A 21,685-nucleotide genomic window follows, 5' to 3' on the forward strand; every position below is an offset into this window, starting at 1 on the left:
CACTGACTGTGTCATCTAGATGTGCACTGAAGCCCACAGGGAAGGGAGAAAGGTGAGGGTGGGATTAGCATGTGTCACCCATTCTCACTCAGCCTTCCACACCTGTAGCCTAGGATATATATTTGTCAAACACACACACATGGAGTGATCAATTCCCTTCCTGGCGTGTGTGCTAGACTGGGCCTCTGCCTTGTCAAATATATACTGCAGCTTTATTCTTATACATAAGGAACAATAATAGTTCTATGCCTCTCCTTGAGTCTAATCTATTAGCCTTGATTTTGTCAATGAGCTTTCATGGTGAAAGCCTTAGCAGAGGTGTTTGTATGCTAGAGTGCTACCACCTACATTGGTGACTACATGGGTTAAGTCACAAAGAAGCAAGGTGTGGGAATATAATTCTCTCCAGTAAAACTCTGAGGTATTTGACAGTGGGGACTCTAAAGAGAGAATGCAAAAGGAAGATGGGGGATACTAGAGACATGCTGTGACTTGTCTATGCCACATGAGGACTGTATCTAATGGGAGTCTAGATTGTGAGACAGACTGACTGCAAATGAGATGGACCTTAACCCAGGTCTAACAAACTAATTATTTAGGAATTAGCTATTAATGAGACTAAGAAATCGAGTTTCTAGAAATTGTGGAGACTTGAAGAGGTATAGAAAGCATTTAGAGAAGCAGAGAGAGAGAGAGAGAGAGAGAGAGAGAGAGACAGAAATCTGTTGAGATCTGGGGTAAAAGAAAGACTCATAGAGGCATGGAGCTGGGAGCCCATGGCCTCACTTCAGAATGTGCCCAGTCTCACCGACAGATGATCTCCAGGAAGGAAGAACAGAATGCAATTTTCAGCCAACATCTGAATGGGCAATTGTGATCTGGAGTCCAGTCAGGGAGTCCTTGAAAAACACCAGAGAGTGTCCCTGGCCTGAATTTCAAGGTTACTTCAAACTTTTCTCCCAGTGTGATGTGTTGGGCAAATCCCCATGAAAAGAAAATGTGTTGGGCCAGACCAACATTCCCAGAGCTGAGACAAGAAGCAAGAAGAGTGGAGTGTCTGGTTTTCTAGCTTGTGAGGAGTCCAAAATGGCAGGAGATTGGCTCCCCACTGGAAACAGCATTTCTTGGCCCAAAACTATTCTGGCATTCAGAGCCTGGTACCCAGCCAGGAGACCTTCTGAAAACACTGGCGTGTAGCCCCAGCCAGAATCCATCAGTCATCTCTAGGCCTTCTTCCAGCCCCACACAAAGGGCTGATCCACACAAGAGAGAGGGAGGCTGAAAGGATAGAATTCCAGTTCCAGGGGATTGATCTAGCCTTAGTCAGCCAGCACTCACCCCTGAGTCTTAACTGCAGCCACACTAATCACTTTTAAATGGCTGACAGGGACCCAGTGTTTTAGGGAAAGTGAGAGTGACTATGAAAGAGACACTATGAAAAAAGTGACTGTATTCTGCATGCTCACCAGTCCAGTGAGATTATCCAACGTTGGATGCACACCACATAGGAGTTGCAATCTGAGTCACATTGGAGTTGCTCTCCAAGTAATGGCACCAAAAATATTATGGGAAATGGTGGCACAAAAATTATTGTTACCTTGGTTCTTTGCCTCACGTGGAAGAAGAATTTCCAAGCGGACAGCAAAGAAATTTAAAAGTATTTATTAGAAACAAGGACCTCCAGCCAGAGTGGCATGGAGGGGGGCTTCCAAGAGAGGAAAACTGCGAAAACCCACATTCACTTGGGTGAACTTCTCAGGTGCACGAAAGCTGTAAAATGGAGATTTTCTTTGTTCATAGGTATAATTTAAAGAGGAAGTACTCAGAGATTGGGTAGCCATATTTGTGGTGTTTGAAGTAGAGAAGAGGAAATGGAAAAGGAGAAAGGGACTTTCCTGGATGACTGTGTCAGAAGAGTTGTGATCTACAAAGCTCTCAAACCATGGTAGATTGTCAGGAAAATTAGAATATTCTAGTCTTCCACCACTTTCAATCATTGTTGACAAATTTCACGGTTGAGATTGTATTTTATGGCTGTCCTCTTATGTTGAGTGCTATTTTTTCTCCCCCTGTAGCTGACCTTTTGCTCTTTTGAGCCTGTGTGACCATGGTCATATTTCATTCTCTCTTGCAGATGGCATTGAAGAACACATCTCAGACCCTTGCACTGTCACCTAGATGCTTCATTTCAGCCCAGCCCATGTGGGACTGAACATTTCTGATCACCTGAAAGGTATTCAATTTATGTCAGGTTTGAGAGTTATAGATAAACAGGAATAACATCTGTGAAGTGGTGTGGGATTGATCTCAGTCACTGAGAAGACTCATTAAGCAATGGCCTGGCCATATCAAATACTGCTCAGATCATCATCAGCAAACATGGTTATTCTTTTCTTTGCCAACAAATCTCTAATAGATATGAGCTTTCAAACATAAGAACACTTAATGACATGGAAAATCTGGGTCCCCATCTCCCAGTAGGATTTTACAACCAGTGAGATACATTTCCCGCTCCACTCATTCACTGGTTTTGAAAACTTGATAGCTAACCCTTCCAGATATCCTGCATATGCTTACCTCACTAGATTCTGGCTGATGTCTTTTCATTGCTCAGTTTTTGGGGGCAACCTGCAGTATCTTGCATTACTGTCCACTGAATGCCTCCTTGGAATGGATGCTTCAGCATGATTTTGACATGACCATGAGTGATGGGGTCTACAGAATAGACAATGCTGTGTATGTTTCTGCCCACACCATACCTGAGATGCTTCTATAAGAGTTAGACCTGCAGCCAATGAGCACTGGGGCAAAGGTGGCATTTTCAGCCTGGCAGGTTTCCATTTCATGAGAGGTATCCTTGAACTTTAAAAAATTTTTACTTTTTTACTTTTTTTCTTTTTTCTGTTATTTATCTTTTTTGTTTGAGGCATACAAATTTCTTGCAAAAACTATTATTGTGGCTGACGCTGTGGCATAACTGGTAAAGCCACTGCCTCTAGTGCCAGCCTCCCATATGTACCAGTTCCAGTACTGGCTGCTCCATTTCTGATCCAGCTCTACCATGATCTTAGAAAGCAGTGGAACCTGGCTGAAGTGCTTGGTCCCCTGTAACTGGCTGGGAAATCCAGAAGAAGCTCTGGCTCCCCACTTTGAATTGGCTCAGCTCCAGCCATTGTGGCCATTTGGAGAGTGACCTGGGGGATGGAAAACTCTCTCTCTCTCTCTCTCTCTCTCTCTCTCTCTCTCTCTCTCTCATTTTCTCTCTGTTTTTCTCTCTGTCTCACTCACATACATTCACCCTCTCCCTTTGCCTTTCAAAATGAAATCCTTGAGAACAAAAACTGTTATAGCCAATGGAACAGATGTGAGGTGGTCACTCTAAGTTTACTGATGATTAGCACCTTTGATAAGGCCTTTTGCTCATTTATCTCTGCAGAATATCTGTTCAATTGCTATACCCATTGTTGATGATATTGTTGTTGTTCCTTCTGCTTTTTAAAATATAAGTTGTAAACATGTTTCTGAAAGAATGTGTGGCTCTATTCTCCCAATTTCTATCAGGTGTTTGACTCTTGAAAGCTCTCCCTCCAGTTATGCAAACATGGCCCAGGCCACTGACTGCAGTCTGATCTCCCCACCTTCCCCAAGCTGTTGCTTTCTCTGGCTCTGGGCTCCTGGGATTATGTGTGTCCTTGATTGTACTGCACATCTGCACCTTCCACACTGATCCACAACATTCTTCTTCCTTCCATAGAATTCCAACTGCACTTTTCTCTCTAACTCTCCCCTGAGAATGTATTTCTTCCACTTTTACTTTTTCTACTCCTAAACTAGAAGAGTATGCCCTTCCCTCTCAGCCATCTTGGACTCCCCCAGTAATCAACAGTGTTAATCCTAGGTAAGATGAATAATGGTGCAGGGTCTTAGTCCACCCAAACAAGGATGAACTGGGAACAAGGAAAGGTAAGTGCACCACTTGCCCGTTTCCCAGCCTTATGATCCCAGAGACAATCAGATGCAGCGGGGAGCCAAGTCAAGCAAGAACTCCTTTATTGTGCACATAACAAACCCTTTTAAAGCACAAAACTGCAGAGTCATTGGGGCAGGGCATAAGAACTAACCAATCACTTAAAGGTCATTTTATGGGGTGATTTTTACAGGACTAGCCATATGTCTGTACACTCATCATCAGTTGTCACTTCTCCTGATGTTGTGTGGCCAATTAGCTTTGGTGGTAAACAACTTTGGGTTCCACCCACCTTACTTCCTTTGGGTGTCATCTTTGAATTGAACCACTTATCTAATTTCCCTACAAAATGGTAGAAACAGATTCTTGGTAGATTACCATATGTGGCAAAATTAGCAAGGTACTATGTATTGTTATATTCAGAGGAGTTGCATCAGATGAAGTATGGCTGGAAAATGCATGATGTGGGGATTCTTGGGTGGGACATAATGAAGAACAGTTAACAAAAATGCACCATTGTAGGCTTTACATACAAGCATAACTAATTTGGAGCTACTGAGAATTGACACAGTGAGTGCTATGTGCTAGAGCACTTCTGTGTTGTGGATTTGCTTTATTTCTTTTTCTGCTTGCTATGACATTATTCTTGCAGTGGGCTTATAGTGATTTCTACTTTTGATTTGAAGTGTGTTGAGCCTGAGAAGATAGTTCAGGATAAAGTCCATTGGAGACAGTGTTCCTGATGCAGACTGAGTGTAAGTTCATGTGGGTGTTCCCTATACACACAGAGAACTCTGTACTTACCAACTCAAATGTCCACTTGCTTTCATTTTTGGAAATTGTTGTATAGTGAGCTAAATGTTATTAGACTTCAAAAGAAATTACAAAAAGTCTCAAATAGAAAAATATTATTAACTTTTAAGGTAGTGTTGCTAAAGTTAAAGTTAGACAGAAATGTATAATCTCAGATTTTTATACTTTTATGCAATTAGCGTATATATTTCTGTGTAAGACTGAAATTCTGCATTTGAGGCATTCATCCCAAGCTATAAAAATATCAAATTCAGCATTAAGAATGCAGAAGATAGGCCTGTGCTGTGAGTCACTAGGCTAAGCCTCCACCTGAGGCCCTGGCACTCCGGGCTCTAGTCCCGGTTGGGGCACCGGTTCTGTCAGGGTTGCTCCTCTTCCAGTCCAGCTCTCTGCTGTGGCCTGGGAAGGCAGTGGAGGATGGCCCATGTGCTTGGGTGCCTGCACCCACATGGGAGACCAGGAGGAAACACCTGGCTCCTAGCTTCGGATCCACACAGCACACTGACCATAACAGCCATTTGTGGAGTGAACCAATGGAAGGAAGTCCTTTCTCTCTGTCACTTTCTTTCACTGTCTTACTCTGCCATTCAAAAAAAATGAATGCAGAAGATAAAAAGTGATGAATATGAGGGAAATAGTTAAGCAAAAAAATAATGGATATATATTGATGAAATTCGTGCATGTTTGGTTCATAACACACATTGTCCATGAATATTCTGAAGTCTACATTCTGGCTGGTATTTTCAGATTTATAGCAAAAAGTGAGAAGTACTCAAAAAGTCCTGAGTTCTCATGAGTGCATCAACCAAGGTTGTAAGTGCAAAAACAGATCAGCATGGGATTACCATGGTTAACAGCACCGTGGAAGGGTTTCATGCTTTACAAATAAAGATGAAGTGATTTGACATCCTGAATGGGAACTTCTGAATTCAGGGTGATTACTGGTCCCACAGTGATTGAAAATCACATGTCCTAGTGGGTATCTCTATAAACAGGATTGGTTTGGGGTCTGTGTGGCATCGAGAAAATGTGTGGTTGCCTGTTGCTATTTAGGTCTTTGAATTCTTTGACACTAGAGATTTCTGGTCTGAAACCCAACTGAGAACCTCACTTGATGCCTCCCTTCATGCCCTCTGATGCAGTCCCAGTACATAATTGCCAAAAGTTCATGGAGTGGTTTATTGACAAAGCCCTTGGACCAAATATAACTAACAGGTGTTATGCCCTTGAGTCTGTATCCATGGACTTGGAGGAACTCCTGGCACCTGGGTGAAGAGGATGATTCACAAACATGTTTTTCTTCTTGTGTTTTTCACCAGGACAGAAGGCCTGAGCTTCAGAGCCTCAGGGCAGGAAGGGTTTCTGGTTCCCCCATGTCCACCAGTGGACAGCTGGTGGAAAGAGGTCAGATGGAGCAGTATTAAAGTGGCTTGTTTCAAGCAATCACACACACCCAGACACACACACACACACATGCATGCTATATATATGCACCTGCATAACCCTGCATGTTCCACTGCAATTGTGTCCTAGGGTTTTTCACAGACTTCAAAGATGTTTCCTTTGATTTTTCTGTTGTTCTTTCTGCAGCTGTATTGCCTTTTGACACGTCGTGATGATCGCTACTGCTTTTACCACATGAAACAGAGTTTTTACAAGGATGGAGATGTTGAGATTGCTGCCTTTTTCCCCATTTACAGATACTTCATTGATAGAATCATGAATAATTCAAAAAATAATGTAACATTCAGAGGGTAAGTTCTCTTTGTCATAATCATTTCCCTTGATTTGCATAACAGCTCCTTGTTATTTGGTCTGCTAATGATTGATAAATGCATTCTGTGTTCCTGCCCTGTGCATCCTCTGTCCCTCCTAAAAATTGCTGATAGTTAGTGTGGGGTCAAGAGAAAGACATTTCTTCTTGCCTGGCATCTTTAATGGTTCAGGAAATGTTACCTCATAGGAGGAGGGAGAGTCTGGTTGCTATCTTTTTGTCATTCCCTATCCATGTTCATCAGCTCAGGGGCCTATTGTGCCTCAGTAGCAGATTGTTAGAGAACCCATGCATTGAAATGAACAAATCTGAGTTAGATGAGCTCTTCCACATGTGCTCACAATGTTTTCTAATATGTGCTAGATTTGGGATCATAAGAACACCTCATTTCTTCTACAGTCATAAAGGAGAAAAGAAATTCAAGAAAGTAAGTTTTTTATTAGATAAAAGAAATATCAGGGCAACACCTTTGCACAAATAAAATAATAATTAAATTTTAACAATGAATATACCCATAAAAATTTTAATGGTTGTAATTGACAACATTGATGATGTGTCCATGATTCTATCATTTTCTCAGCAAAATACCTTTCAGATGGGGTTTTATCTGCTCCTGCTCCTCTTTCAGATACTTTCTTTTTGTAGCTAAATATAAATATGTCATTATACATATACATATATATATATTCAAATTTCATTCCAACACAATATACTGTCTTTTAGGACAGCGTGATACAACTAATTAAGTATTTTAGGCATTTGTCCAAAGATCTCTCCTGAAAATATCTAATGGATACTAGCTTGTTATAATGATATTATTCACTTCACATTGATATTTATAAATTCACCTAATATTATATGTGCACATGGTATCTCATTTATAAATATTTATCCATTATTAGCAGCAGTATTCTCCATGTTTTTGCATACAGCACACCATTTAAATGTTCTCTGAAATGATAGAGACCAAGAGGTAGTGAATTTCCAGTAGCAGGAAAAGATGCTATGAATAGAGCCCAGGTTCCTCCAAGATGTATGCCATGCAAATGGGAGATCAAAATTAAATCTTAGCAAACCCAGTAGAAAGTACCTGTATTGGTGATACTTGGGAAAAAAATCAACACTTAATTATCAATAGACACTATACCCTGCAATGTTAGATTCATAAAATTTACAACATAAAATAACTACTGATAAACTGTTCTTAGAGACAAGAAACAGAGCACTAAACAGACCAAAAGGGAAACTCTCAAAAAGCCCAGTGTGTCAAAGAGTGTTCTAGATATTTTGGTGCTGGCAGGAGCTGGTGAACAAAATGAGAGGATGGGGAATTGATGGAAGTGTAGAAGAATGAGGAGAGGAGCAGAGATACATGAAATACAAAACTGAACATTATTTGATTCATTTAGCAAGGTCTTTCATTTTTCCTCATTCTACATACAAAGTACGAATGAAATATTTGATAACACATATTTGTAGGAACTGTATATATCAAACAATATATATATAAAGCAACTGTATACATGATTATAGAACACCTATATATAAATAGAGAGAATATGTGTATAATATACATAGATGCATATTACGTTTCACCATGAACCAAGAAATAAAAAACTGTCACTTCCTCTGGAGCACAGAATGACCCTTAGCAAGCATTGTATGTGACCTAGTCTATTCATCAAGACTCAACACAAAGGACATCTGAAATAAATACAAAGGGCTCCACATTTATATTTTTTGTGACATGTCAGATCCCAGAAAGGAGAAATGCATCATGCTCATTGAATGGAAGGCTATTTATGTTGAATTCTGTAGGAAAAACTGAGTGAAGAAGGTCTGTTTGAAGTAAACGCTGATACCACTGGTCATGATTTACTTTAACATATGCTTAGTGTTCTAAATAAATCCATAACTGGCTTAGTTGTAAAGTGTCACAGGTCTCACAGCCCAGTGTTTCAAGTCCACCTACTGAGTGTTTCAGGCTTCTCTAAAGTGCCCCTACTTTTTCACTGCTTTCCATCTTTCAAGCTCTGAATCTGATTTCATTTTCCTGGCTTGAGATGGTGGTTGATGGCTAAATTTGATGGGGAAGTGATTTTTCAGGATTAATTCCAGATTTCCATCTGCGATTCAGTGCTCTGACAGCATCCCTATTGCTGATCACATAGCCTTCAGTTGAGTTACTCTCTTTGCCCATTACAACCTGCAGCCTTACGGTCATATGACTCCTGTTTTAAGAAGTGTTTAATGATTTGATAAGATGAAGAATCATTGCAGTTTGTGATTATAGGAAACATTTATAGTAGCAATACTCATGATGATGTGCTTTTCCTTATCATGCTTTCTTTGACAACTGCAATGTTCTTCCTAGGTGTCAATGAACTTTAGAGAAATCATTCCAGAGCCTATTTATTATTTAGGTTAGATATCAAATAAAAAATGTAAAAGAGGTAGGTGTTGCCAGAGATGATTTAAATCCAAATGCATGGTCAGCCATGTGAAAACATGCCCAAGATTATGGTGTAACAGCAGATCTTATATTTCAGAATAATTTAATCTGGGAGACCAAGATCTAGGGAGTAGCAGTTTGGTTCTGAGGTGGACATGTGTCCTGCAAATATGGCAGTCTTCACACTCTCTCCTTAGCAAATGTACAGAGAAGGATTAGAACATATGAATTTTTGGCCATGGCCATCCATTACAGTAATTACAGTAGAATTGATGATAATCTGGATTGGAGGCTTTTCCCTTAAAGATCCTTGTGCATTTCATACAGATTTCAGTCTAAAAACTACCAGTATGTTCTGGCCTTGGTTTTCACTACTGAGGAGATCAACAAGAATCCACATCTTTTACCCAATATGACATTGGGATTTGATCTCTATAATATCATGCACAGTGACATGATGGTGATGTAGAATCTTTTCATCTGGATTGCAGGACTGGAAAAGGACATTCCTAATTACACGTGTAGGAAACAGAGCAAGTCTGTAGCTGTAATATCAGGAAGAAGCATTGCTATCCAAATGGGGACACTGCTAGAACTCTACAAAATTCCACAGGTGAGTGTGCAAGGGAAAGAGAAGGAAAAAGAACATCAATTTAGGTCCCTTATTCGACCCAAAAATTTAAGCAACAGTGACCTTATATATTTGCCACAGGGGGTGATCTAAAGAGAAGGCATGCAAAGGATTGGTGGATTAGTGACATTTATTCTGAAGCAGAGGTGTGGATGAGTTAAAATGAGAAGTGGTTATGTCAACTTGTGAAGCTAATGACTCATGAACTAGGAAGATCTCATGTAGTGGGAGATAAGAAAAAATGAAATATTCTAAAATCTTCTGACACTTCCATCGTTTCCTTAATTTCTTCAGGAATAAGATTGTACACTGTAGCAATAACCTTACACATATTTCTTGCATTTTCCCTTAGCTGACTCTTGGGTCTTTTGAACCTCCTCTGAGTGACAGTGGTCAGTTTCCTTCCCTCTATCAGATGGCCCCCAAAGACACTTCCCTGGCCCGTGGCATGGTCTCCCTGATGCTTCATTTCAGCTGGACCTGGGTGGGTTTGGCCATATCAGACCTCCCAAAAGGTATTCAGTTTATGTCCAATTTGAAAGTTGAGATGCAGAAGAATGGCATCTGTGTAGACTTTGTGGAACTGATCCCAGCCACTGAGAAGTCACATTCTTCAGTCCACTGGCCGTATCACAATCAGATCATAAAATCTTCAGCAAATGTGGTGATTCTTTTCTGTGACACTGATTCCCTCATAGGCATCAGCTTTCCAACATGGGAACATGTAATGACATGGAAAGTCTGGGTCACCACCTCACAATGGGATTTTGCCAGTTCTGAGGGACATTTCCTGCTCCACTCATTCCATGGGACTCTCATTTTTTCACACCACCATAGGGAGATTTTTGGTTTCAAAAAATTTCTTCGGACAGCTAACCCTTCCAAATACCCAGAAGATTTTTACCTCTCTACATTCTGGTCATTGGCTTTTGATTGCTCAGTTTCTGGGGTATCCTGCAACACCTTGCAGAAGTGTCCACTGAATGCCTCCTTGGAATCATTGCCTCCGAATCATTTTGATATGACCATGAGTGATGGGAGTTACAACATATACAATGCTGTGTATGCTGTGGCCCTCAGCGTACATGAGATGCTTCTACAAGAGTTAGAAATGCAGCCAGGAAACAATGGGGCAAAGGTGGCATTTTCTTCCTGGCAGGTAATTTGGTTTCTATTGCATGACATGTACTCCTGGAGTGATCCACTTAAGAACTTCTGTAGGTGTTCAAACCAAGTAGCTTGTGATCCTTTCTCCAAAACACCAGAAATCATGCAGTTGTTTCAGTTTCTAAGATATAAATCTTCCCCCTTCGTTTAGTTTGCCATCAGCAACAAGGTTCCCTTGACTACTGGGATGTAATTGTGAATAAGGATCAGTATGTGTGTTTAAAAGAATGCAAGAGTCTCTCCATTTAATGTTTATATGTGAAATATGTAGATGTTGTCTCTGTTTTCAAACTCAGCAGTAGGAGAATTCCTCTTTCAGTGTCAGATAGTGCTCAGTAGTTTCTGGATCCTGGAGATCATGATCTCATGTAATTTTCACACATTTGTATGTGGGTAACTTCATTTTGCTGTTTGTTGCCATATGTACATGGAGAAAATAATAGAGTGTGTGTAGCTTTTGTTTGAATCTCACACCTAGTGATTTTTGGTTGTCCTTGTTTTTCAATGAAAATGACTGAAATCCAAGTTACTGTGATATAGTTCTCTATCAGGTTTCCTTTTTTGGCTTCATTGGGTTGCTACAATAATGCTCCTATGTGTAGTTGTGATTACAAAGATGCTTTCTCTAACTTGAGTTTGTTGTACAAATTCTTAGGCAGTCTCATGAGAGGATGACACATTTCTTTTAGCTGCACCTGTTTCTCAAGCACCTCCAATTTGCCAATCCTGCTGGTGACATAGTGAACTTGAATCAAAAGAGAAAATTGGATGCTGAGTATGATATTCTCAACTTGTGGAACTTTCCAAAAGGTATTGGATGTAAGGTGAAAATAGGACAGTTTTCTCCACATGAGCAACTGTTGTCTCTCTCTGAGGATGTAATAGAGTGGGCCACAGGAATTACAGAGGTAAGTTGTTCCTAACTTAAAGTTCACACTACACATTGTTACTCACAATTGGTTTGGCGTTTTGTGTCACATGGTTTCATAAAAAGACCTTTACAGACATTAATCCACTCCCCTTCCCAACTATGTATGTTTCTTTTGTTCATGGTGTCTGAGGAAGGATAATAAACACATTTGTTCATCCACTTGTTTGAGTCTATTTCATGGCACAGAGTCAATATGGCATGCAATCAGTGTATTAGAAACAGGTACTTACAATTTAAGTGCATAAATTTTCCAGGACTAAATACCCTACTTTGAGCTTAGGTAACAGTCCCAACTGTGACCCATATTCATCTGATTTTTCTCAGATGCCACGCTCGGTCTGCAGTGAGAGTTGTAGCCCTGGATTCAGGAAAACCCATTTGAAGGTAAAGCCTACCTGTTGTTGTGCACACCTTGTTCAGAGAATGAGATTTCCAACCAAACAGGTAAGTCAGTGCCTGTTTCATGGTGAAGTTAACATCTGTCCCATAAATCTTCATCTTTGACAAAATAACAAAAAGAAGTGGTATGTGACTAATGAGAAAATTCTTCCTACCTTTAGGTAGTAATTAATCCTTTTCATCCATAATAGTTTCCAGAAGTATATAGTTCTCTTTCTCTGTCATGTCTTTTTATGAATTGGAACTTAATGTAAAGTAGCCTTCATAAAAGGGTTCTGGAAGGATTCCCTACTTTTTGATTGTTTTGAATAGTTTGAAAAGAATTGGGATTTGTTCTTCTTTAAATGCTTGGAAGAATTCATCAGTGAAGCCACCGGGACATGGGATTTTCTTTTTTGGGAGTGTCTTTATTACTGATTCCATCTCCGTCTTGGTTATTTGTCTGTTTAGGTGTTCTATTTCCTCATGATTCAATTTAGGTAGGTTTTATGCATCCAGGAATCTATCCATTTCTTCTAGGATTCCTGATTTGTGGGCATACAGTTCTTTGTAATAATTCTTGATGACTTTTTTTCTCAGTGGTGTCTCTCGTTACATTGCCTTTTTCATCTCTGACTTGCTGATTTGGTTCTTGTCAGTGTTTTTTAAAGAGGCTCCATTATGCTTAAATTGGTGCACACAATATAATTCAGTTTATTAGTCCATGAAATACTAGTGATAGTAATTAGCATTACTGCATAAAAATAAATCAACAGAGATCTGTGATTTGTAAACAAGGAGCTAAAATAACCCATGGAATGCAAAAAAGAACACTTTTAAACCCTAAAGGTTATTTTCAGATTGCTTAAGAATTATGAAAATTTTGAGTGAAGGTTGGAAACAAAGTTGAGGTACCAGGGGATTCCAATTCAATCCCATCGAGGTGGCATGTACCAATGCCATCTCACTGTTCCAGGTGATCAGTTTCAGTTCACAGTTGGTCATGGTGAAGGGACTGGGAGTCAAAGGGAACACATAGACAAGTCTAGTACCTGCTAAAGCTAACCGATGGAGTAAATAAAGGGGAGAGTGATCCAACATGGGAAGTGAGATACTCAGCAGACTCATAGAATGGCAGATGTCCTAAATAGCACTCTGGCCTCAGAATCAGCCCTAAAGGCATTCGGAGCTGGCTGAAAAGCTCATGAGAGTATTTCAGGCATGGAAAGCCAAGACACTCTGGCAAAAGATCTCTGCAAGTGAGATCCCAGTGGAAAGAACAGGTCATCAAAGAAGGAGGTACCTTTCTCTGAAGGGAGGAGAGAACCTCCACTTTGACTATGACCTTGTCTAAACAAGATAAGAGTCGGAGAACTCAGAGGGCTTCCATAGCCTTGGAAACTCATGACTGGAGCATAGGGAGATTACTGATGCCATAGACAGGAGTGTCAATTGGTAAAGTCAACAACAGGAGTCACTGTGCACTTACTCCTCATGTAGGATCTCTGTCCTTAATGTGCTGTGCATTGAGATTTAATGCTATAACGAGTACCCAAACAATATATTTCACTTTGTGTTTCTATGGGGGTGCAAACTGTTGAAATCTTTACTTAATGCATACTAAACTGATCCTCTGTAAAAAAAAAAAAAAAAGAAATTATCAACTCCCAACTTGACTCTCACTGGGATTAAACATGACAATAGGTCTGCTCTGATTTCATCATCATTTAAAAAAATCATCTATTATTTTTCACTTTATGTTTCTGTGTGGGAGCAAACTGTTGAAATCCTTACTTAATGTATACTAAGCTGATCTTCTGTATATTAAGATAATCGAAAATGAATCATGATGTGAATGGAAGGGGAGAGGGAGTGGGAAAGGGGAGGGTTGTGGGTGGGAGGGACGGTATGGGGGGGAAGCCATTGTAATCCATAAGTCGTACTTTGGAAAATTATATGCATTAAATAAAAGTTTTAAAAAAAAAAAAGAATGTTTACTACAACTTGTGCTAGAAATTACCCAGGAGGCACTGCTCTGTGCATATTATTTTCTTAAAAGATTTCTTAGTTTATTTGAAAGCCAGGGTTAAAGAGAAGCAGAGAAAGAGAGAGTGGGGTCTCCATATGCTGGTTCACTCCCCAGATGGCCACAATGCCTGGAGCTCTGAAATCCAAAGCCAGGAGCCAAGAGCTCTTTCAGGTCTCCCATGCAGGTGCAAGGGCCCAAGTGCTTGGGTCCTTTTCCACTGTTTTCCCAGGCCATAGCTGAGAGCTAGATTGGAAGAGGAGCAGCAGTTACTAGAATTGGCACCCATTGTTTATGCTGAGGCCACAGAAAGTGGATTAACCTACTGTGCCACAACTCTGGCCATTGCTCTATTTCTGATCTACCTCTCTGCTGATGGCCTGGAAAACCAGTGGAGGAGAAGCCAAGAGCTTGAGCCCCTGTACCCAATTGGGAGATCAGGAAGAAGCCGCTGGCTCCTGGCCATAGATCAGCTCATCTCTGGCTATTGTGGCCATGTAGGCTGTGAACTAGCAGATGGAAGAGTTCCCACTTTCTCCATGTCATTCTTCCTCAATCTGTAACATGGCAATCCAAACAAATTAAATCAATCAAACAATAAATATATCTTTCATTACAAATTTTGTGAACTGTGGGTTGTTATTAGGCCATGAATATAGGAAATGAATTGCATCATTAAAGTAATGGTTGAGGGAGGGTGCTTGCTCTTGTTCAAAGCGAGAATGCATCAGGAATGTGCCATGTAGAAAGGCAGATTAGCCCTCAAGACACATGGATTCCTCTGGATCATCACTTTCCAATCTAAAGAAACCATGGACAATGAATTCATGATGTTACAAATGACACAGATTAAGGTATTGCTTAAAGCATCATGAATATGTTCAGAGCACAAACCTTAAGGCTTCATTAGGAGAAAAAGGCAATGTACCCAACAGTATGTAAGATAAAATAGGGAGATGAAGTAATAGCAGTCTGGCTAATATGGGAAAGATGGGCATAATTAATTGCAAGTGATTTATGTTTCCTCTCTTCAAAAACAATAAGGAGATATTGCTTAAATCTACTCAGCTATTTAGAAGGTCCTTGTGAATCAGAAATAACTGAACTTGGGATGATGTTATTGTACATTTCTCACCAGATATAGACCAGTGTGTGAAGTGTCCAGATCATCAGTATGCCAACAAAGAGTGAGACCAGTGCTTCCACAAAAAGGTGACTTTTCTGTCTTTTGAAGAGCCCCTGGGGATGACCCTCGTCTGCACAGCTCTGTGCTTCTCTGTCCTCACCGCTGCGGTTCTTGGTGTCTTTTTGAAGCACCAAGACACTCCCATTGTCAAGGCCAACAATCATAGTCTCAGCTACATCCTGCTCTTCACCCTCATCTTCTGCTTCCTCTGCTCCTTACTGTTTATTGGACATCCCAACACAACCACCTGTGTCCTCCAGCAGACCACATTTGGAATGGTGTTCACTGTGGCTGTTTGCACAGTCCTGGCCAAAACTATCACTGTGCTTCTGGCCTTCAAGGTCACTGCCCCAGGGAGAAGGATGAGACACTGGCTGATATCAGGGCTACCTAAATCCATTATTCCCATCTGCTTCCTGATCCAACTGGCTCTCTGTGCCATCTGGCTTGGGACTTCTCCTCCCTTTATTGACACAGATGCTCACTCTGAGCATGGCCACATCATCCTGGTGTGCAACAAGGGCTCAGTCACTGCCTTCTACTGTGTCCTTGGCTACCTGTGTTCCTTGGCTCTGGGGAGCTTTACTGTGGCTTTCCTAGCCAGGAATCTGCCTGACAAGTTCAATGAAGCCAAGTTCTTGACGTTCAGCATGCTGGTGTTCTGCAGTGTCTGGGTGACCTTCCTGCCTGTCTACCACAGCACCAAGGGGAAGGTCATGGTGGCTGTGGAGGTCTTCTCCATCTTGGCCTCTGTTGCAGGGCTCCTGGGCTGCATCTTTGTCCCCAAGTGCTACATTATTCTCCTAAGACCTGAGAAGAATGCTTTGAAAGGATTAATGGATAGAATAGTTCCCAAGGAAACAGATATTCTGAAGAGTAGCTCTTAAGGCTTTTTTAGTTTTCAATGGTTAGAAACTAAAATTTATAAAACTGATCTTGCACTCTGTTGTTAAAAAATAAGTTGCAGAATATACCCCCTTATGAACAATTCATATTTTCCTTAAAATGTTTTTGTTGAGGGACCAATTCACAGAAAAGAAAGGGAGAGTTTTAACAACCTTCCATCTGGTGATAGACTGTAAAGATACCTGCAGTGGCCCAACACTGGTTCATGCCAAAGCAAGATTAATTCAGGTGTGCATGTGAGTGTCAGGGATGACATTTTCCACTGCTTTTTCTGGATTATTAACAGGGAGCTGAATTGCAAGTGGAGCAGCCAGGATATGAACAGGTACCTGCATGGGATGTCGGGATTACGGGTGTAGTTATATCCACTACACCCCTCACTGCTGCCAGTCCTCCTCTCTTCTTCAAAATAATACTGTGTACAAATTTCTTAGGCTGGGTTTTATGATCACAAACACAATCCCATCTCAGATAAAGGCTCTCCTTGAAACTTTTCATTTCTGTTTTTTTATTGTCAGCTGGTTGGCATTGTAATATTCATATTTAATAAAATAAGTTACATGTTCATTTGCTGTTTTTGTTTATTACTGTCTACATTAAAGTCAGCTTTATAAGAGAGTTTGAATATTTTCAGTGCAACCATTATACATGTGAAATCATTTTAATCTGTATAATGAATTGTCCAGAAACTCCTTAATTATATATCCTTTCATATAGACTTGAAAGGATATGATCATCACACACCAGGTTTTCATATGTGGATGTGTTTCTTCAAGCTTCTTTTCCATCTGTTTATTCCTGTTTATTATTTATTTTGGCTTTAGATATACTTTTGCCAATACCAAACATGAAAAAGCATTTTTTACATACCGAGCAGAAAATAATTCAACAAAGTAACAGCTTTAAACTGAAGTAATGTCATTTGGACATTTCACTCTGTTGTGTGACCATCCTCTATGTCATATTTTAAAATATTTTAATCACTACAAATCAAATTTCTTATCAGCTAATGGTTTTACTCTCAGTCCCTTCCCTTGCCATTCACACAACCACCAATCTGTATCTGTTTCCATGGATTTTATGGTCCTGATTGTTTTCTACAAAATAATGATCAGACTCCTTGGATTTAGGTGACCTTTAGTTTTGCATGGTGTATTCAATGACCATCTACATTATTGCAGATATCTATATTTTTTCATGACGAACTGATAATTCCTTGTAGTTAGTCATTGAATTTTTTTTTTCCAGTTAACCATACACTGACTTGCATGTTGTGGAGACAAACTCTGATGTACAAGAGCATTTTGTGTATTTTTTAATTTTTGAATGTACTATTAGGTGTGAAATGTTTTGGCCATAATTAATTTTATGTCGGATTTGTTAAGGAGGTGACATATCAAATGTGTTGTAACTTTCTCACTATCATGGTTTGAAGGTTCCAAATTCCCTATGTCATCTCCATCATTTGAAAAGTTTTGAAATTTTTTGTAGCCATGGGGTGGATGTGAGGTGCAGGCTCCTACTGGTGTAGAATGGTTTGTCCATGCTTATTTCAGATTAGCATCCTTTGTAATGCCCTCTGGTCATATATGTATCTGTGCAGAAATATCCATCATGTCCTATTCCCATTGTTCATGAATTACTTATATTTTGTTGTTACTTCTGCATTTTAAAAAATATATTTTATTGTTTGCAAGTTACTCAATATGTTTATATTTCAAATTTTAGTTGAGGTATACATATCTCATGAATTACATATATACAAATGTAGGACCATAGTGATGTTTCCCACCTAACACTCCCTCCTGTCCGAAATCTCACACTTCTTCCTCCTCCCTCTCCTATTCCCACAGAATGGACAGTGAGAGAGAGAGACAGAGAGAAAGCTCTTCCTTTGCCGTTGATTCACCAATTAATGGCCTCTGCAGCTGGCGCACTGGGGCCGGCGTGCTGGGACTGGCATACCATGCTGATCCGAAGCCAGGAGCCAGGTGCTTCTCCTGGTCTCCCATGCGAATGCAGGACCCAAGGACTTAGGCCATCCTCCACTGCACTCTCTGGCCACAGCAGAGAGCTGGACTGGAACAGGAGCAACTGGGACTGAATCCAGCGCCCCAACCGGGACTAGAACCTGGGGTGCTGGAACCACAGGTGGAGGATTAGCCTATTGAGCTGCAGTGCCGACTTCTAGTTTACTTTATACTCATTTGATTAGACCTACCATATGTAAAGTGTCCTATAAATGCTATGAATAAACCAACACAATTCCACAATAATGGATAAAAAGGCTATAAAAAACATGGGATCACAAATTATCAATTTCACTCCAATACATTACATTTTAGGCACTTGTTATGAAAGATAAGAGAACACATATGGTATGTGTCATTTTTGATACTGGCTGTTTTCTCTAAGTATCATGTTTTCCAGTTTCATCAATGTTGTTGCAAAAGACAGGATTTCTTTTTTTTTACTGCTGATTAATATTCTTAGAGTAAACATACCATGGTTTTTTTGTCCAGTCATCAGTTGGTGGATATCTGGGTTGATTCCATATCTTAACTATTTTGAATTGAGCTGCAATGAACATGGGGGTACCAATGATGTTTTTTCATGCTGATTTCATTTGGTTTGTGTAAATTCCTAGGAGTCAGTTTGCTGGATAATATGGAAGATCTATATTCAGCCCTTATGGTCGATAATATCTTCCACAATGACTGCATCCATTTACATTCCCATCACCTGTGGATTAGGGTACCTTTTCCCCAAAATCCTCCCCAGCATAGGTTGTTTGTTGATTTCTCTCTGGGAGCCATTCTTATGGGTAAGGTGAAACCTCATTCTGGTTTCGATTTCATTTCCCTGATGGCTAGTGATCCTGAGCATTATTTCAAGTTCCTTTGGCCACTTCAGTTTCTGTTTTTTTGAAAAATCACGTCGAAGTCATTTCCCATTTCTCCCTGGATGTTTAGCTTGTTGTTGTTGAGTTTCTTTCACTCTTACAGGGATGTGGATCAGATGTGGAGCAGCTGGGACTCCAGCCACCAACATGTAGAACACCAGCACTGCAAGTGGAAACTTAACATACTACACCACAGCGCAGCTCCAGTTTCCATTATTCTTAAAAGATAAGTGAAGAAGTACCAGATCAGACTGATTCCAACATCCTTTTGAGAGCCTTTTCCCTAATTGAGGCATCTTAAATTAAATGTCCCCATCCTCTCAAACACAGTAGTTGGTTCTTTATAGAATTACTTATTTCTCCCCAAACCCTCCAGCAGTGTCTTCAGCTCCAACAATCTGAGAAGCACATGGGTTGGAGATATCATAACTATATATGGTTGTCTCAGAACATAGCAACATTTCCTGAGTCACACTCAGTTGTATAGGATTAGCCATTAGCAGGTGTGTCTTCTAAAATCCAAGTCAGTTGGTATCTGAGTCCTTGTATTTTAAAACAATTGTGTATGTATGTGTGTGTGTAAAGGCATGATCACTGGAACTAAAATTCTATATTTTTGCATGCAAAAACTAACTCCTGAGTTAATGTGTCATTGCTATCTCTGATTAAAATTTCTATCATTCATAGCTAGATCATATGTTTATGTATTATCTGAATAGTATATTCTGTGCTGACTTGCCTTTCATAAGCTGTCTGTTCTATAATAGGCTTCTTTATTTAATTAAAAAGAAGTGCATTGTCATTGATTTTTACATTGAATGCAAAATTTGCCTGTTCTCATTTATAGTTCAATAATATCCTTAAGACAAATAAATCTATGTGTGTATAAAGGATAAAGGAAAACCAATGGCCAATCATTGCTTAGAGGCAACTCCTACCAAAACAGTCTTTCAGGCTTCCTGTACACACTCATGTTTATTTCTGCAAGGCCTCTGGTGTTCCCATGGAGATGCTTTCCATTATACATTGATGTTTCAGTTCACCCAGTCTTGAGTTGCAGCTGTCGACTGCTCTTAATGCCCAGGTCTCCCTTTATTTCATTTTTCTTTTTTTAACTTTTATTTAATAAATATAAAGTACAACTTTTAGATTATAGTGGCTTTTCCCCCATAACCTCCCCCCCCACCCCCTAGCCATCCCATCTCCCACTCCCTCACCCAACATATTCTTCATCAAGATTCATTTTCAATTATCTTTATAGATAGAAGATCAATTTAGTATACCCTAAGTAAAGATTTCAACTCTTTGAACCCACACAGAAACACAAAGTATAAAGTACTGTTTGAGTACTAGTTATACTGTTAATTCACATAGTTCAACACAATAATGACAGAGATCCTGCATGGGGAGTAAGTGCACAACGACTTCTGTTGTTGATTTAACAACTGACACTCTTATTTATGATGTCAGTAATCACTTGAGACTCTTGTCATGAGCTGCCAAGGCTATGGAAGCCTCTTGAGTTTGTCAACTCCTGTCTTATTTAGACAAGGCCATAGTCAAAGTGGAAGTTCTCTCCTCTCTTCAGAGAAAGGTACCTCCTTCTATGATGGCATGTTCTTTCTGCTGGGATCTCACTCACAGAGATTTTTCATTTAGGTCATTTTTTTTGCCACAGTGTCTTGGCTTTCCATGCCAGAAATACTCTCATGTGCTTTTTAGCCAGATCCTCATGACTTAAGGGTGATTGTGAGGCCAGAGCTCTGTTTAGGACATCTGTCATTCTATGAGTCTGCTGTGTATCCTGCTTTCCATATTGGATTGTTCTCTCCTTTTTAATTCTATCAGTATTAGCAGTCAGGGTCAGTACCACCCTCAGGCACTAGAGGGTGTCAGAAGAAGAGGATGGATTTGGCCTTGCCTGCAGTACTGCAGTGAATGCACGTGAGTGGGTTCAAGGTGGTTAAAAGGATCTTTCTTGTGGAACCTGAGGTCAGCTCCTCTGGAGTGACATCGCAGAGATCCACACATCAGCATAATGAATGCCTCCACAATGATCTTCAGGCCAAGTCAGGAGCCTCAATACTGTGAGCACAGGTTTCTCAAGAGAGAACAGAGTCAGGAACCATGTTCTGTACAGGAATATGGTTCATGAGGCATGGGGAATGAGAAAAGGCCACACCCCACTTTTCTTCTTAGCACCATACACTGAAGATAAGGGGCTTTGTGTGCAGCCCAGAAGGGCCAAAATGCAAAGGAGCAACATGTGTTCGTGCCAGTGATTCTGTTGGCTCCTCACTGCTCTGCAGATTGGTGGTCCTTTTAGGTTCTCTCATAGGTTGTTAGACTTGAGCAGAGTTGGGTAGGTGACTGTGGGGATTCTCGTTGGGAATTGTGAGGAGGAAGATTCCGTCTGGCTTCTTCCCCACCATTTTTGTGAATCCTAGCAATCCTGTAATGTAAAATGATTCTAATGCACTTTGTCCCTCTTGGGCTGGAAATTTGCTTCTTACTTGAACAGTATATTATGGAATTTTTTTTATTCTGGAATA

The 21,685-nt window shown here is 40.2% G+C and overlaps 1 pseudogene; it reads left to right on the plus strand.

Moving 5' to 3' along the window:
* Positions 1-3,942: 3,942 nt before the first annotated feature.
* LOC127486039 (vomeronasal type-2 receptor 116-like) lies at positions 3,943-16,296 on the plus strand (annotated as a pseudogene).
* The last annotated feature ends 5,389 nt before the right edge of the window (positions 16,297-21,685 follow it).

Source organism: Oryctolagus cuniculus (assembly GCF_964237555.1).
Source record: "Oryctolagus cuniculus chromosome 16 unlocalized genomic scaffold, mOryCun1.1 SUPER_16_unloc_1, whole genome shotgun sequence".
NCBI classification, from domain to species: domain Eukaryota; kingdom Metazoa; phylum Chordata; class Mammalia; order Lagomorpha; family Leporidae; genus Oryctolagus; species Oryctolagus cuniculus.